This window comes from Balaenoptera musculus, chromosome 1 (assembly GCF_009873245.2).
Source record: "Balaenoptera musculus isolate JJ_BM4_2016_0621 chromosome 1, mBalMus1.pri.v3, whole genome shotgun sequence".
In the NCBI taxonomy this organism is placed as follows: domain Eukaryota; kingdom Metazoa; phylum Chordata; class Mammalia; order Artiodactyla; family Balaenopteridae; genus Balaenoptera; species Balaenoptera musculus.
Genome location: NC_045785.1, coordinates 78,363,462 through 78,381,138, shown reverse-complemented (window position 1 = coordinate 78,381,138; position 17,677 = coordinate 78,363,462).

The window sequence follows — 17,677 nt, the reverse complement described above, 5'->3', positions numbered from 1 at the left end:
CAGGTGATTTCTCAGCATTAGCCCTATTTCAAAGCAGCCCTGCCCTACTTTCACTTTCAATCTCACTTGTAGTAACAGGAACTAAAGTTTCAAATTTGCCTTTGACACCAGAATTTTACATTCATGAAAACTATAGGGATGAACTATAGACCTTATAATTTGCAAAATATTGAACAGGGTAAGTTAGAGAAGGCAAGAAAAGAGACAAGTAGGATAGGAGGGTCCTTGCCCAGTTTCTCTCAGATTAGAGTTGATATGGCCCCAAACTCTGTTGACACAGTGACCGATCATTTTAGGATCTGAGCCAATTTTCCTGAAAGTGCGGGTAAGAAACTTAATTTTGGACTAGGCTTTACATTTTCCAATTATTTCACAAAACCATCTAAATATTATCAGATGACTGTGACATTGGAGAATAAGCAAGGCAGGGCATAGTCATTTTGTTTTTCTTTGTTGTGGGGAGAACACATTCATAAAATAGGCCCCAACTGGCTTTTTTATAAGGGTAAAGACACGTCCCATAACATTTAAAAAAAATGTTAGTGTATGTATAAGAAAAGAACAGAAAATTGCTCAGCTCAAAAGTATACAGTAGGTGAAATATCAGAAAATGAATACAACCACCCTGTTCATTTTGCACCAATACACCAGAGGTCTTCTTGTTCCCCCTTCTAATCAATAACCCCTCCTTCCAGTTCTAAAATAACTACTTTCTGACTTATAACATCAGAGATTAGATTTGCTGGTTTGTGAACTTCACATAAATGGAATGAATATTATTGGGCCCAACTCCTTTCACTCATGACAATCTGGAGATTAATTTTCAGTATTGGGTATAAGTGTAGTATGGTCATTTTCATGGCTATAAGACATTCCATTGTGCAGACATACCACTTATCCATTTTACTGTTGATTTACATTTGGATAATTTTCAGTTTGGCGATATTATAAACACTTATGAAACGATCATTCTATATATGTCTCTGATATGCATGTGCATATATTTCTGATAGTAATGTACTTAGGAGTGAAATGATCAAGTCCATAGAGTACTTATATTCAACTTTAGAATATAATGCCAACCAATTTTCCAGAGTGGTTGACTCCATTTTCTATTGCTGTATAATAAACACTCAAATCCTAGTGGCTCAAAACAACAATTATTTTATTTCTTACAAATTTGTGAGTTGGGTGGATTGTTCTGCTAGACTCACCTGCTACACTCATGTAGCTACTACCTTCTACTGGTGAACAGCTGGAGGTGGAGGACACAAGATGGACTCATCCACATCTATGGGGTCTTGGTGGTGACTGTTGGAAGACAGAAACCAATCCCTTTACATGGAATTTTCATCATTCAGTGGTCTAGCCTGATCTTTATAGAGGCTCGACTCCAAAAGCACAAGTCTCCATTCAGGAGACTTAAACAACCCTGGGTCTTATTTGCTGATGTATCATTGTCAAGTCACAAGACCAAGACTGTATTTAATGTGGAGGGGGCTACACAAGGGCATAAGTACCAGGAGACATCTCCTGGTGCCATCAATATCAAAATCAAAGCCTACCCTAGTGGTTGTACTGAATTTACTCAGGAGCAATGTCTGAGAATTCCAGTTGCTCCATATATTAGTCTACATTTGCAATCATCAGTATTGTTAATTTAAGCCATTGTGGTAGGTGTGCACAACAATATCCTACTGATGCTCACTTGATTTCTCTTATGATTTATGATACTAGACCCTTTTCTAATGTTTATGATCATTTGGATATCTTCTTTTTGCAGAGTCTACGTATCATATCCTTTTTTCTATTGAGTACCTATCTTTATAGAAGTTATTTATATAGTTATTTATATATTTATATATGGTCATTTATCATTTATGTATGTCTTCTTACATGTGTGCTTTGCCTTTTTCCTCTATTAATGGTGTCTTTTGATAAACAACGTAATTTTATATAGTCAAATTCGTCAGTCTTTACAATTATGTTTAGAACATTTTGTGTCCTAAAAAAAACTTTCCCTATCCTCAAACACTTGAAAATATTTTTCCATATTATTTTCTAGAGACTTTATTGTTTTGCCTTTTATTTTGAATTCCACAATCTCGCTGACTTGCTTTTTGTGTATGGTATGAGGTAGAAGTCATCTCCTTGTTTTTCTTTATGGGTATTCATTGACCCAGGACCATTCATTTAAAAACTCATCATTTCTGCCTGTAACAGTTTTAAATGTTCCCTGGCTTGTCCTCCTGCTCCCGGTTGGGACATAATGCTGGCGCTTAACTATAAGTCTGAGATAATATTTTAAATGGGCATCCACTATAGCTTTAGCATTACAATTTGTTCAGTCCACACTCGCCCTTCTTATTCCCACCGATTCTAATCTTCCCGTTTAGTACTTTATTATGTAACTCTCTCTTCAACTAAAGAGTATGTCCCATTTCAGGTAAAGATTAATTTTATTCATATTTATATTATATTGGTATTTATTTGTATATATACCCAGATGGAAACTCAGAGACAGAGAATGGAATGAAGAGCAAAGAAAGGAATTCCACTGAATTCTGTTGAGTTCTATTAAATATCCATAGAACACTGCACTCAACATTTGTAGGGTACATAATCCTTTAAACTGAACAAAGAACATTTAGGTCGACATATTTCTTACCTCCTGACTCTTTTTCCTCCTGGGGCAGTGGGGATAATAATTACCCATAACATAAAGCATTATGATAAGTCTCAAATTATATATGTAAAGAGTTTGGCCTAGGAAGCAATTGATAAATAAGAAACATTACTGTTATTATTGTCACTCAGCAAACACAGAGGTATTAAGTGAGGTGGTTGATAGCATGGGTTCTGGAGAAAACTTTTGGGGTTCAAGTCATACTTAGTGCCTTGTGATTTTTAACAAATTATTAGACCTCTCTGATATTGTGGTAAAAGTATTTGTAATAAGACTCAGAGGGGCTAATTTCTGTAAAGAAGTTGTCACTGGCTATGAATCAAGTGTGCAAAAAAATGGAATCTATCCTCATTATTTTTTATTATTTATTAAGCACTAAGTGCCAGTACCTGGGTTAGGTAAAGAGAATTCAAAACTGTATGACATAGTCATTCCCTCAAAGAACTTACAGTCTTCATTCACTAAACAAGAGTAACCAGCTCCATTGTGACTGAGTCTAACTTGACCTAGAAAATTATTATATTAGGTTTTCTCATCCTAATGCTTTTCAAACTGGCCCCAAACATGAAGTAAATAACATTATTTTAATTGATCCAATGGACCTTTCTTTCATTTTTATTATAAGCAGTCTCTAAGATGTCTTCTAATAGTAGAATTTAAAGCTTCCAGTTGAAATTTACTGTTTGTTATCTAGATTGCAAATATTTTTTCTCAGTTGTTGTTTCCTTTTTAACTTTGTTTATGTTTTCTTTTGCCCTAACAACATTTTTTTAAATTAATTTTTATTGGAGTACAAGTGCTTTACAATGTTAGTTTCTACTGTACAGCAAAATGAATCAGCAATGCATATACATATATCCCCTCTTTTTTGGATTTCCTTCCCGTTTAGGTCACCACAGTGCATTAAGTAGAGTTCCCTGTGCTACACTGTATGTTCTCATTGGCTGTCTATTTTATACATAGTATCAATAGTGTTATGCATCAATCCCAATCTCCCAATTCCTCCCACCCACCCTCTCTTTCCCCCTTGGTATCCATACATTTGTTCTCTACATCTGTGTAAAGGTCTATAAAGAAACAAATAAACCAATAAAGAAGACAAACAAGTGGAAAAAATAGATTAATGATATGAATATAACTGTCATATTCATATAACATTCATATAACTTTACTGATAATTAAATAACAAATCAAAACTGTAATTATTATTTCTTAAGTATTTTCAAATTTAAAACACGTCAGTCAAATGTCAAACACAAATAAATACCAACAAATTGTCAAATATTAAAATAGCTATTATAATTTTTTTAAAAAATAAAGTTTCCACTTGAGAAATCATGTCAAACTCTCTCACTAGCATAGCTCTCAGTGATTCCTCTGCTGAGTGATTGCCTTGGACTCTACTTTCAGTTTCATTTCAGTCTATTTCTTTGCAGATGTCGCCTGCTAGTTTTGATTTTTATCATTGGGTCTCAGAAGAAAATCTGGAAAGTCTCAGGACATTGGAGGAATAAAGTCAAGTCCAAATTGCTAGTGAGAGAGAAAAGTGAAACCAGTGAAGCTAAACTCTGATAAAAAATGAAGAGGATAAGCACTTCTAACTTTCCAATTAAAGCAGCTTTCTTCTCACCTCTAAAGGATCTCTCCACCAGCTAAAATTGAGGCTGGGTGGGAAGAGATTTATAATAGGCAGTAAATGTTCTCTAAAATGACCATCCCAAGACAGGCTGCATCTGAGCCTGATCTGGCAAATGAGTTCATATGAAAGTCTGATTTTGGGCAGCAGGCTGTCCTTTAAGTGCCCACTGCTGCAGCTCTGTGTCGAATTAGGTTCCAGCAGAGGTAGAGTCTAAACTGAGAACCAGGAATGTTTCAACATTATTTCTTTCTTGACACTTTCTTAAAGTACCTTATCTTTGATAAAACCCACTTAATAAAGCTCAGACTTCATTTCTTTCTTTATTGCAAACTTTTTTAGTGCTAAGCAAATAGAAGTTGGGGTCTACAAAAAAGGCAACAGGTTATTGTAATTTGGGAGCTTATGAAATCTTTGTGCAGCCACTTTTTCTGAGACAGTCACTGATTGATTCCCCTTTTATAAAAGTGCTATGCCTCATGTTATAAAATCAGACAGACTATCTTCTTGCAGCAGTCCCAGTGAGCCATTGTTGTAAAAGGAAACAGGTCCTGATCATAGAAACAAAAGGCTTTTTGTTGGCCATCATCCCCCGAAGCGATGGGAAGCAAGATAGCAGGCAAGACTGACATCTTATTAGATGTAAGTCCTCAGCCAGAGCAAGTCAGAAGTAATCAACCATAGTGGAAGTGGAAGTGCTTTCTTACAGGATAAGAATAAAAACTGGCATGCCTGTAGTCTGCATTTGCTAGTATCTCAAAAAGTTAACAAATGTTTTATCATGAACACTTCAAGTTACAGGGATTGAGATGTTGAAGTTAAAAAGATAATAATAGGGCATTATTAAAAGAAGACTTTCATTTCTTTTAACTTATAAAATTATCAAAATTATCAAATTATCAAGCCCTGGTTAAAGAGGTCATGATTAAAATCAAGTGAATAGATTGGTTCAAGATGGCAGAGTAGAAGGACGTGCTCTCACTCCCTCTTGTGAGACCACTGGAACCACAACTAACTGCTGAACAATCATCAACAGGAAGACACTGGAACTCACCACAAAAGATACCCCACATCCAAAGACAAAGGAGAAGCCACAATTAGATGGTAGGAGGGGTGCAATCACAATAAAATCAAATCCCATAACTGCTGGGTGGGTGACTCACAAACTGGAGAACACTTATACCACAGAAGTCTTCCCACTGGAGTGAAGATTATGAGCCCCACATCAGGCTTCCCAACCTGGGGTCTGGCGAGAGGAGGAGGAATTCCTAGAGAATCAGACTTTGAAGGCTAGCGGGATTTGATTGCAGGACTTCGACAGGACTGGGGGAAACAGAGGCTCCACTCTTGGAGGGCGCACACAAAATAGTGTACATATCAGGACCCAAGGGAAGGAGCAGTAACCCCATAGGAGACTGAACCAGACCTACCCATTGGTGTTGGAGGGTCTCCTGCAGTGACGGGGGCGGGGCACTGTGGCTCACCATGAGGACAAGGACACTGGCAGCAGAAGTTCTGGGAAGTACTCCTTGGTGTGAGCCCTCCCAGAGTCCACCATTAGCCCCACCAAAGAGCCTGGGTAGGCTCCAGTGTTGGGTCGCCTCAGGCCAAACAACCAACAGGGAGGGAACCCAGCGGCACCCATCAGCAGACAAGCAGATCAAAAGTTTTACTGAGCTCTTCCCACCAGAGCAGCAGCCAGCTCTACCCACCACCAGTCCCTCCCATCAGGAAACTTGTACAAGCCTCTTAGATAGCCTCATCCACCAGACGGCAGACAGCAGAAGCAAGAAGACCTACAATCCTGCAGCCTGTGGAACAAAAACCACATTCACAGAAAGACAGACAAGATGAAAAGGCAGAGGGCTATGTACCAGATGAAGGAACAAGATAAAACCCCAGAAAAACAACTAAATGAAGTGGAGATAGGCAACCTTCCAGAAAAAGGATTCAGAATAATGATAGTGAAGATGATCCAGGACCTCAGAAAAAGAATGGAAGCAAAGATCGAGAAGATGCAAGAAATGTTTAACGAACACCTAGAAGAATTAAAGAACAAACAAACAGAGATGAACAATACAATAACTAAAATGAAAAATACACTGGAAGGAATCAATAGCAGAATAACTGAGGCAGAAGAACGGATAATTGACCTGGAAGACAGAATGGTGGAATTCACTGCTGCAGAACAGAATAAAGAAAAAAGAATGAAAAGAAATGAAGATAGGAGGGAGGGGCAAGATGGCGGAAGAGTAAGACGCGGAGATCACCTTCCTTCCCACAGATACAGTAGAAATACATCTACACGTGGAACTGCTCCTACAGAACACCCACTGAACGCTGGCAGAAAACGTTAGACCTCCCAAAAGGCAAGAAACGCCCCACGTACTTGGGTAGGGCAAAAGAAAAAAGAAATAACAGAGACAAAAGAATAGGGACAGGACCTGCACCAGTGGGAGGGAGCCGTGAAGGAGAAAAGGTTTCCACACACTAGGAAGCCTCTTCGTGGGCAGAGACTGCGGGTGGCAGAGGGGGGAAGCTTCGGAGCCACAGAGGAGAGCGCAGCCACAGGGGTGCGGAGGGAAAAGTGGAGAGATTCCCGCACGGAGGATCGGTGCTGAGTAGCACTCACCAGCCCGAGAGGCTTGTCTGTTCAGCCGCCAGGGCGGGCGGGGGCTGGGAGCTGAGGCTCGGGCTTCGGTGCTAGCCGGGAGGGAGTCCGGGAAAAAGACTGCAGCTGCCGAAGAGGCAAGAGACTTTTTCTTGCCTCTTTGTTTCGCGGCGCGCAAGGAGAGGGGATTCAGAGCGCTGCCTAAATGAACTCCAGAGACGGGCGCGAGGCGCGGCTATCAGCGTGGACCCCAGAGGCGGGTGCAAGCCGCAGCTAACAGCGCGGACCCCAGAGACGGGCGCGGGCCGTGGTTATCAGCGCGGACCACAGAGACGGGCAGGAGACGCTAAGGCTGCTGCTGCTGCCACCAAGAAGCCTGTGTGCGAGCACAGGTCACTCTCCACACCGCCCCTCCCGGGAGGCTGTGCAGCTCACCACGGCCAGGGTCCCGTGATCCAGGGACAACTTCCCCGGGAGAACGCGCTGCATGCCTCAGGCTGCTGCAAGGTCACGCTGGCCTCTGCCGCCGCAGGCTCACCCCGCCTCCTCTGTACCCCTCCCTCCCCCCAGCCTGAGTGAGCCAGAGCCCCCGAAGCAGCTGATCTTTTAACCCCGGTCTGTCTGGGCGGGGAACAGACGCCCTCAGGCGACCTACATGCAGAGGCGGATCCAAATCCAAAGCTGAACCCCGGGAGCTGTACGAACAAAGAAGAGAAAGGGAAATCTCTCCCAGCAGCCTCAGAAGCAGCGGATTAAAGCTCCACAAACAACTTAATGTGCCTGCATCTGTTGAATACCTGAATAGACAACGAATCATCCCAAATTCAAGAGGTGGACTTTGGGAGCAGGATATATTAATTTTTCCCCTTTTCCTTTTTTTGTGAGTGTATATGTGTATGCTTCAGGGTGAGATTTTGTCTGTATAGCTTTGCTTTCACCATTAGTCCTAGCGTTAGGCCGTCCGTGTTTTTTTTTTTTTTTTTACTTAAAAAATTTTTTTTTCCTAATAAATGTTTTCTTAATAATTTTTTCCTTATTTTCTATTTTTAGAAATTAAAAAAATTTTTTAATAAGTTTTCTCATATTTTTTATTTTAAAAAATTAAAAATTTTTTTTCTTAATAAATTTTTTCTTCATAATTTTTCTTCTTATTTTTTACTCTTTATTTTATTTTATTTTATCCTCTTTCTTTCTTTCTTTCTATTATTTTCTCCCTTTTATTCTGAGCCGTGTGGATGAAAGGCTCTTGGTGCTCCAGCCAGGCATCAGGGCTGTGCCTCTGAGGTGGGAGAGCCAACTTCAGGACACTGGTCCACAAGAGACCTCCCAGCTCCACGTAATACCAAACGGCGAAAATCTCTCAGAGATCTCCATCTCAACATCAAGACCCAGCTTCACTCAACGACCAGCAAGCTACAGTGCTGGACACCCTATGCCAAACAACTAGCAAGACAGGAACACAGCCCCATCCATTAGCAGAGAGGCTGCCTAAAAACATAATAAGGCCACAGACACCCCAAAACACACCACCAGACGTGGACGTGCCCACCAGAAAGACAAGATCCAACCTCATCCACCAGAACACAGGCACTAGTCCCCTCCACCAGGAAGCCTACACAACCCACTGAACCAACCATAGCCACTGGGGACAGATACCAAAAGCAACGGGAATAACGAACCTGCAGCCTGTGAAAAGGAGACCCCAAACACAGTAAGATAAGCAAAATGAGAAGACAAAAAACCACACAGCAGGTGAAGGAGCAGGGTCAAAACACACCAGACCTAACAAATGAAGAGGAAATAGGCAGTCTACCTGAAAAAGAATTCAGAATAATGATAGTAAAGATGATCCAAAATCTTGGAAATAGAATAGACAAAATGCAAGAAACATTTAACAAGGATGTAGAAGAACTAAAGAGGAACCAAGCAATGATGAAAAACACAATAAATGAAATTAAAAATACTCTAGACGGGATCAATAGCAGAATAACTGAGGCAGAAGAACGGATAAGTGACCTGGAAGATAAAATGGTGGAATTCACTGCTGCGGAACAGAATAAAGAAAAAAGAATGAAAAGAATTGAGGACAGTCTCAGAGACATCTGGGACAACATTAAACGCACCAACATTCGAATTATAGGGGTCCCAGAAGAAGAAGAGAAAAAGAAAGGGACTGAGAAAATATTTGAAGAGATTATAGTTGAAAACTTCCCTAATATGGGAAAGGAAATAGTTAATCAAGTCCTGGAAGCACAGAGAGTCCCATACAGGATAAATCCAAGGAGAAACACGCCAAGACACATATTAATCAAACTATCAAAAATTAAATATAAAGAAAACATATTAAAAGCAGCAAGGGAAAAACAACAAATAACACACAAGGGAATCCCCATAAGGTTAACAGCTGATCTTTCAGCAGAAACTCTGCAAGCCAGAAGGGAGTGGCAGGATATACTTAAAGTCATGAAGGAGAAAAACCTACAACCAAGGTTACTCTACCCAGCAAGGATCTCATTCAGATTTGATGGAGAAATTAAAACCTTTACAGACAAGCAAAAGCTGAGAGAGTTCAGCACCACCAAACCAGCTTTACAACAAATGCTAAAGGAACTTCTCTAGGCAAGAAACACAAGAGAAGGAAAACACCTACAATAACAAACCCAAAATATTTAAGAAGATGGGAATAGGAACATACATATCGATAATTACCTTAAATGTAAATGGATTAAATGCTCCCACCAAAAGACACAGGCTGGCTGAATGGATACAAAAACAAGGCCCATATATATATGCTGTCTACAAGAGACCCACATCAGACCTAGAGACACTTACAGACTGAAAGTGAGGGGATGGAAAAAGATATTCCATGCAAATGGAAATCAAAAGAAAGCTGGAGTAGTGATTCTCATATCAGACAAAATAGACTTTAAAATAAAGACTATTAAAAGAGACAAAGAAGGACACTATATAATGATCAAGGGATCGATCCAAGAGGAAGATATAACAATTTTAAATATTTATGCACCCAACATAGGAGCACCTCAATACATAAGGCAAATACTAACAGCCATAAAAGGGGAAATCGACAGTAACACAATCATAGTAGGGAACTTTAACACCCCACTTTCACCAATGGACAGATCATCCAAAATGAAAATAAATAAAGAAACACAAGCTTTAAATGATACATTAAACAAGGTGGACTTAATTGATATTTATAGGACATTCTACCCAAAAACAACAGAATACACATTTTTCTCAAGTGCTCATGGAACATTCTCCAGGATAGATCATATCTTGGGTCACAAATCAAGCCTTGGTAAATTTAAGAAAATTGAAATCGTATCAAGTATCTTTTCCGACCACAACGCTATGAGACTAGATATCAATTACAGGAAAAGATCTGTAAAAAATACAAACACATGGAGGCTACACAATACACTACTTAATAACGAAGTGATCACTGAAGAAATCAAAGGGGAAATCAAAAAATGCCTAGAAACAAATGACAATGGAGATACGACGACCCAAAACCTATGGGATGCAGCAAAAGCAGTGCTAAGAGGGAAGTTTATAGCAATACAAGCCTACCTCAAGAAACAGGAAACATCTCGAATAAACAACCTAACCTTGCACCTAAAGCAATTAGAGAAAGAAGAACAAAAAAACCCCAAAGCTAGCAGAAGGAAAGACATCATAAAGATCAGGTCAGAAATAAATGAAAAAGAAATGAAGGAAACAATAGCAAAAATCAATAAAACTAAAAGCTCGTTCTTTGAGAAGATACACAAAATTGATAAACCATTAGCCAGACTCATCAAGAGAAAAAGGGAAAAGACTCACATCAATAGAATTAGAAATGAAAAAGGAGAAGTAACCACTGACACTGCAGAAATACAAAAGATCATGAGAGATTACTACAAGCAACTCTATGCCAATAAAATGGACAACCTGGAAGAAATGGACAGATTCTTAGAAATGCACAACCTGCCGAGACTGAACCAGGAAGAAATAGAAAATATGAACAGACCAATCACAAGCACTGAAAATGATACTGTGATTAAAAACCTTCCAACAAACAAAAGCCCAGGAGCAGATGGCTTCACAGGTGAATTCTATCAAACATTTAGAGAAGAGCTAACACCTATCCTTCTCAAACTCTTCCAAAATATTGCAGAGGGAGGAACACTCCCCAACTCATTCTACGAGGTCACCATCACCCTGATGCCAAAACCAGACAAAGATGTCACAAAGAAAGAAAACTACAGGCCAATATCACTGATGAACATAGATGCAAAAATCCTCAACAAAATACTAGCAATCAGAATCCAACAGCACATTAAAAGGATCATACACCATGATCAAGTGGGGTTTATCCCAGGAATGCAAGGATTCTTCAATATACGCAAATCAATCAACGTGATACATCATATTAACAAACTGAAGGAGAAATACCATATGATCATCTCAATAGATGCAGAGAAAGCTTTTGACAAAATTCAACACCCATTTATGATAAAAGCCCTGCAGAAAGTAGGCATAGAGGGAACTTTCCTCAACATAATAAAGGCCATATATGACAAACCCACAGCAAACATCATCCTCAATGGTGAAAAACTGAAACCATTTCCACTAAGATCAGGAACAAGACAAGGTTGCCCACTCTCACCACTATTATTCAACATAGTTTTGGAAGTATTAGCCACAGCAATCAGAGAAGAAAAAGAAATAAAAGGAATCCAAATCGGAAAAGAAGAAGTAAAGCTGTCACTGTTTGCAGATGACATAATACTATACATAGAGAATCCTAAAACTGCTACCAGAAAACTACTAGAGCTAATCAATGAATTTGGTAAAGTAGCAGGATACAAAATTAATGCACAGAAATCTCTTGCATTCCTATATACGAATGATGAAAAATCTGAAAGTGAAATTAAGAAAACACTCCCATTTACCATTGCAACAAAAAGAATAAAATATCTAGGAATAAACCTACCTAAGGAGACAAAAGACCTGTATGCAGAAAATTATAGGACACTGATGAAAGAAATTAAAGATAATACAAATAGATGGAGAGATATACCATGTTCTTGGATTGGAAGAATCAACATTGTGAAAATGACTATACTACCCAAAGCAATCTACAGATTCAATGCAATCCCTATCAAACTACCACTGGCATTTTTCACAGAACTAGAACAAAAAATTTCACAACTTGTATGGAGACACAAAAGACCCCGAATAGCCAAAGCAATCTTGAGAACGAAAAATGGAGCTGGAGGAATCAGGCTCCCTGACTTCAGACTATATTACAAAGCTACAGTAATCAAGACAGTTTGGTACTGGCACAAAAACAGAAATATAGATCAATGGAACAGGATAGAAAGCCCAGAGATAAACCCACACACATATGGTCACCTTATCTTTGATAAAGGAGGCAAGCATATACAGTGGAGAAAAGACAGCCTCTTCAATAAGTGGTGCTGGGAAAATTGGACAGGTACATGTAAAAGTATGAAATTAGAACACTCCCTGCCACCATACACAAAAATAAACTCAAAATGGATTAAAGACCTAAGTGTAAAGCCAGACACTATCAAACTCTTAGAGGAAAACATAGGCAGAACACTCTATGACATAAATCACAGCAAGATCCTTTTTGACCCACCTCCTAGAGAAATGGAAATAAAAACACAAATAAACAAATGGGACCTAATGAAACTTAAAAGCTTTTGCACAGTAAAGGAAACCATAAACAAGACGAAAAGACAACCCTCAGAATGGGAGAAAATATTTGCAAATGAAGCAACAGACAAAGGATTAATCTCCAAGATTTACAAGCAGCTCATGCAGCTCAATAACAAAAAAACAAACAACCCAATCCAAAAATGGGCAGAAGACCTAAATAGACATTTCTCCAAAGAAGATATACAGATGGCCAACAGACACATGAAAGAATGCCAACATCATTAATCATTAGAGAAATGCAAATCAAAACTACAATGAGGTATCATCTCACACCGGTCAGAATGGCCATCATCAAAAAATCTACAAACAATAAATGCTGGAGAGGGTGTGGAGAAAAGGGAACACTCTTGCACTGTTGGTGGGAATGTAAATTGATACAGCCACTATGGAGAACAGTATGGAGGTTCCTTAAAAAACTAAAAATAGAACTACCATACGACCCAGCAATCCCACTACTGGGCATATACCCTGAGAAAACCATAATTCAAAAAGAGTCATGTACCAAAATGTTCATTGCAGCTCTATTTACAATAGCCAGGACATGGAAGCAACCTAAGTGTCCATCATCGGATGAATGGATAAAGAAGATGTGGCACATATATACAATGGAATATTACTCAGCCATAAAAAGAAATGAAATGGAGGTATTTGTAATGAGGTGGATGGAGTTAGAGTCTGTCATACAGAGTGAAGTAAGTCAGAAAGAGAAAAACAAATACACTATGCTAACACATATATATGGAATCTAAGGGAAAAAAAAAAGGTCATGAAGAACCTAGTGGCAAGATGGGAATAAAGACACAGACCTACTAAAGAATGGACTTGAGGATATGGGGAGGGGGTGAGTTGAGATGTGACAGGGTGAGAGAGTGTCATGGACATATATACACTACCAAATGTAAAATAGATAGCTAGTGGGAAGCAGCCACATAGCACAGGGAGATCAGCTCGGTGCTTTGTGACCACCTGGGGGGGTGGGATGGGGAGGGTGGGAGGGAGGGAGATGCAAGAGGGAAGAGATATGGGAACATATTGTATGTGTATAACTGATTCACTTTGTTATAAAGCAGAAACTAACACACCATTGTGAAGCAATTATACTTCAATAAAGATGTTTAAAAAAAAAAAAGAAATGAAGATAGCCTAAGAGACCACTGGGACAACATTAAATGCAACAACATTCGCATTATAGGGGTCCCAGAAGGAGAAGAGAGAGAGAAAGGACCTGAGAAAATATTTGAAGAGATCATAGTGGAAAACTTCCCTAACATGGGAAAGGAAATAGCCACCCAAGTCCAGGAAGTTCAGAGAGTCCCAGGCAGCATAAACCCAAGGAGAAACACACCAAGACACATAGTAGTCAAATTGGTAAAAATTAAAGACAAAGAAAAATTATTGAAAGCAGCAAGGGAAAAATGACATATAACATACAAGGGAACTCCCATAAGGTTAACAGCTGATTACTCAGCAGAAACTCTGCAAACCAGAAGGGAGTAGCATGACATATTTAAAGTGATGAAAGGTAAGAACCTACAACCAAGATTACTTTACCCAGCAAGGATCTCATTCAGATTTGATGGAGAGATCAAAAGCTTTACAGACAAGCAAAAGCTAAGAGAATTCAGCACCACCAAACCAGCTCTACAACAAATGCTAAAGGAACATCTCTAAGTGGGAAACACAAGAGAAGAAAAGGACCTACAAAAACAAACCCAAAACAATTAAGAAAATGGTCATAGGATCATACATATCGACAATTACCTTAAACATGAATGGATTAAATGCTCCAACCAAAAGACACAGGCTCACTGAATGGATACAAAAACAAGACCCATATATATGCTGTCTACAAGAGACCGACTTCAGACCTAGGGACACATACAGACTGAAAGTGAGGGGATGGAAAAAGACATTCCATGCAAATGGAAATCAAAAGAAAGCTGGAGTAGCAATACTCATACCAGATAAAATAGACTTTAAAATAAAGAATATTGCAAGAGACAAGGAAGGGTACTACATAATGATCAAGGGGTCAAACCAAGAAGAAGATATAACAATTATAAATATATATGCACCCAACATAGGGGCACCTCAATACATAAGGCAACTGCTAACAGCTATAAAAAAGGAAATCGACAGTAACACAATAATAGTGGGGGGCTTTAACACCTCACTTATGCCAGTGGACAGATCATCCAAACAGAAAACTAATAAGGAAACACAAGCTTTAGATGACACAATAGAACAGATAGATTTAAATGATATTTATAGGACATTCCATTCAAAAACAGCAGATTACAGTTTCTTCTCAAGTGTGCATGGAACATTCTCCAAGATAGATCACACCTTGGGTCACAAATCAACCCTCAGTAAATTTAAGAAAATTGAAATCATATCAAAAATCTTTTCTGACCACAATGCTATGAGATTAGAAATCAGTTACAGGGGAAAAAATGTAAAAAATACAAACACATGGAGTCTAAACACTACATTACTAAATAACCAAGAGATCACTGAAGAAATCAAAGAGGAAATCTAAAAATACCTAGAGGCAAATGACAATGAAAACACGATGATCCAAAACCTATGGGATGCAGCAAAAGCAGTTTTTCTAAGAGGGAAGTTTATAACAATACAAGCCTACCTCAAAAAACAAGAAAAATCTCAAATAAACTATCTAACCTTACACCTAAAGGAACAAGAGAAAAAATAACAAACAAAACCCAAAGTTACCAGAAGGAAAGAAATAAAGATCAGAGCAGAAATAAATGAAATAGAAACAAAGAATATAATAGCAAAGATCAATAAAACTAAAAGCTGTTTCTTTGAGAAGATAAACAAAATTGATAAACCATTAGCCAGACTCATCAAGAAAAAGAGAGAGAGGACTCAAATCAACAAAATTAGAAATGAAAAAGGAGAAGTTACAACAGATACCGCAGAAATACAAAGCATCCTAAGAGACAACTACAAGCAACTCTATGCCAATAAAGTGGACAACCTAGAAGAAACGGACAAATTCTTAGAAAGGTATAACCTTCTAAGACTGAACCAGGAAGAAATAGAAAATATGAACAGACCAATCACAAAAATGAAATTGAAACTGTGATTAAAAATCTTCCAACAAACAAAAGCCCAGGACCAGATGGCTTCACAGGTGAATTCTAACAAACATTTTGAGAAGAGCTAACACCCATCCTTTTCAAACTCTTCCAAAGAATTGCAGAGGAAGGAACACTCCCAAACTCATTCTATGAGGCCACATCACCCTGATACCAAAAGCAGACAAAGATACTACAAAAAAAGAAAATTACAGACCAATATCACTGATGAGTATAGATGCAAAAATCCTCAACAAAATACTAGCAAACAGAATCAAACAACACATTAAAAGGATCATACACCATGATCAAGTGGGATTTATTCCAGGGATGGAAGGAGTCTTCAATATATGCAAATCAATCAATGTGATACACCATATTAACAAATTGAAGAATAAAAACCATATGATCATCTCAACAGATGCAGAAAAAGCTTTTGACAAAATTCAACACCCATTTATGATAAAAACTCTCCAGAAAGTGGGCATAGAGGGAACCTACCTCAACATAATAAAAGCCATATACGACAAACCCACAGCAAATATCATTCTCAATGGTGAAAAACTGAAAGCATTTCCTCTAAGATCAGCAATGAGACAAGGATGCCCATTCTCACCACTATTATTCAACACGGTTTTGGAAGTCCTACCCATGGCAATCAGAGAAGAAAAAGAAATAAAAGTAATACAAATTGGAAAAGAAGAAGTAAAAATGTCACTGTTTGCAAATGACATGATACTATACACAGAGAATCCTAACGATGCCACCAGAAAACTACTAGAGCTAATCAATGAATTTGGTAAAGTTGCAGGATACAAAATTAATACACAGAAATCTCTTGCATTCCTATACACTAATGATGAAAAATCTGAAAGAAAAATTAAGGAAAGACTCCCATTTACCATTGCAACGAAAAGAATAAAATACCTAGGCATAAACCCACCTAGGGAGACAAAAGACCTGTATGCAGAAAACTATAAGACACTGATGAAAGAAATTAAAAATGATACAAACAGATGGAGAGATATACCATGTTCTTGGATTGGAAGAATCAATATTGTGAAAACCACTATACTACCCAAAGCAGTCTACAGATTCAATGCAATCTCTATCAAATTACCAATGGCATTTTTTACAGAACTAGAACAAAAAATCTTAAAATTTGTATGGAGACACAAAAGACCCCGAACAGCCAAAGCAGTCTTGAGGGAAAAAAACGGAGCTGGATGAATCAGATTCCCTGACTTCAGACTATACTACAAAGCTACAGTAATCAAGACCATATGGTATTGGCACAAAAGCAGAAATATAGATCAATGGAACAGGATAGAAAGCCCAGAAATAAATCCACACATATACACTCCAGTGATCTTTGACAAGGTTGCCAATAATACACAATGGGAAAATGATACTCTCTTCCACAAATGATGTTGGAGATAATAGATAACCACATTTAAAAGAATGAATTTGGACCCTTTTCTTACACCATAAACAAAAATCAATTCAACGTGAAATAAAGATTTAAATGGGAGACCTGTAATTGTTGAACTCCTAAAACAAAACATAAAGAAAAAGTTTCACAATGTTGGTTTTGGCAAGGTTTCATAGCTATGACACCAAAATCATAGGCAACAAAAACAAAAATAAGTAATTGGGACTACATCAAACTATAAAGCTTCTGTACAGTGAAGAAAATAATCAACAGAGTGAAAAGGCAGCCTATTGAATAGTAGAAAGTATTTCCAAACAATATACTGATAAGGGGTTAACCTCCAAAATATGTAAGAACTCTTACAACTAAATAGCAAAAAAACTACTAACCCAATAGAAAAATGGCCTAAGAACTTAAGTAGACAGTTCTCCAAAGATGTACAAATGGCCAACAAGTATATGAA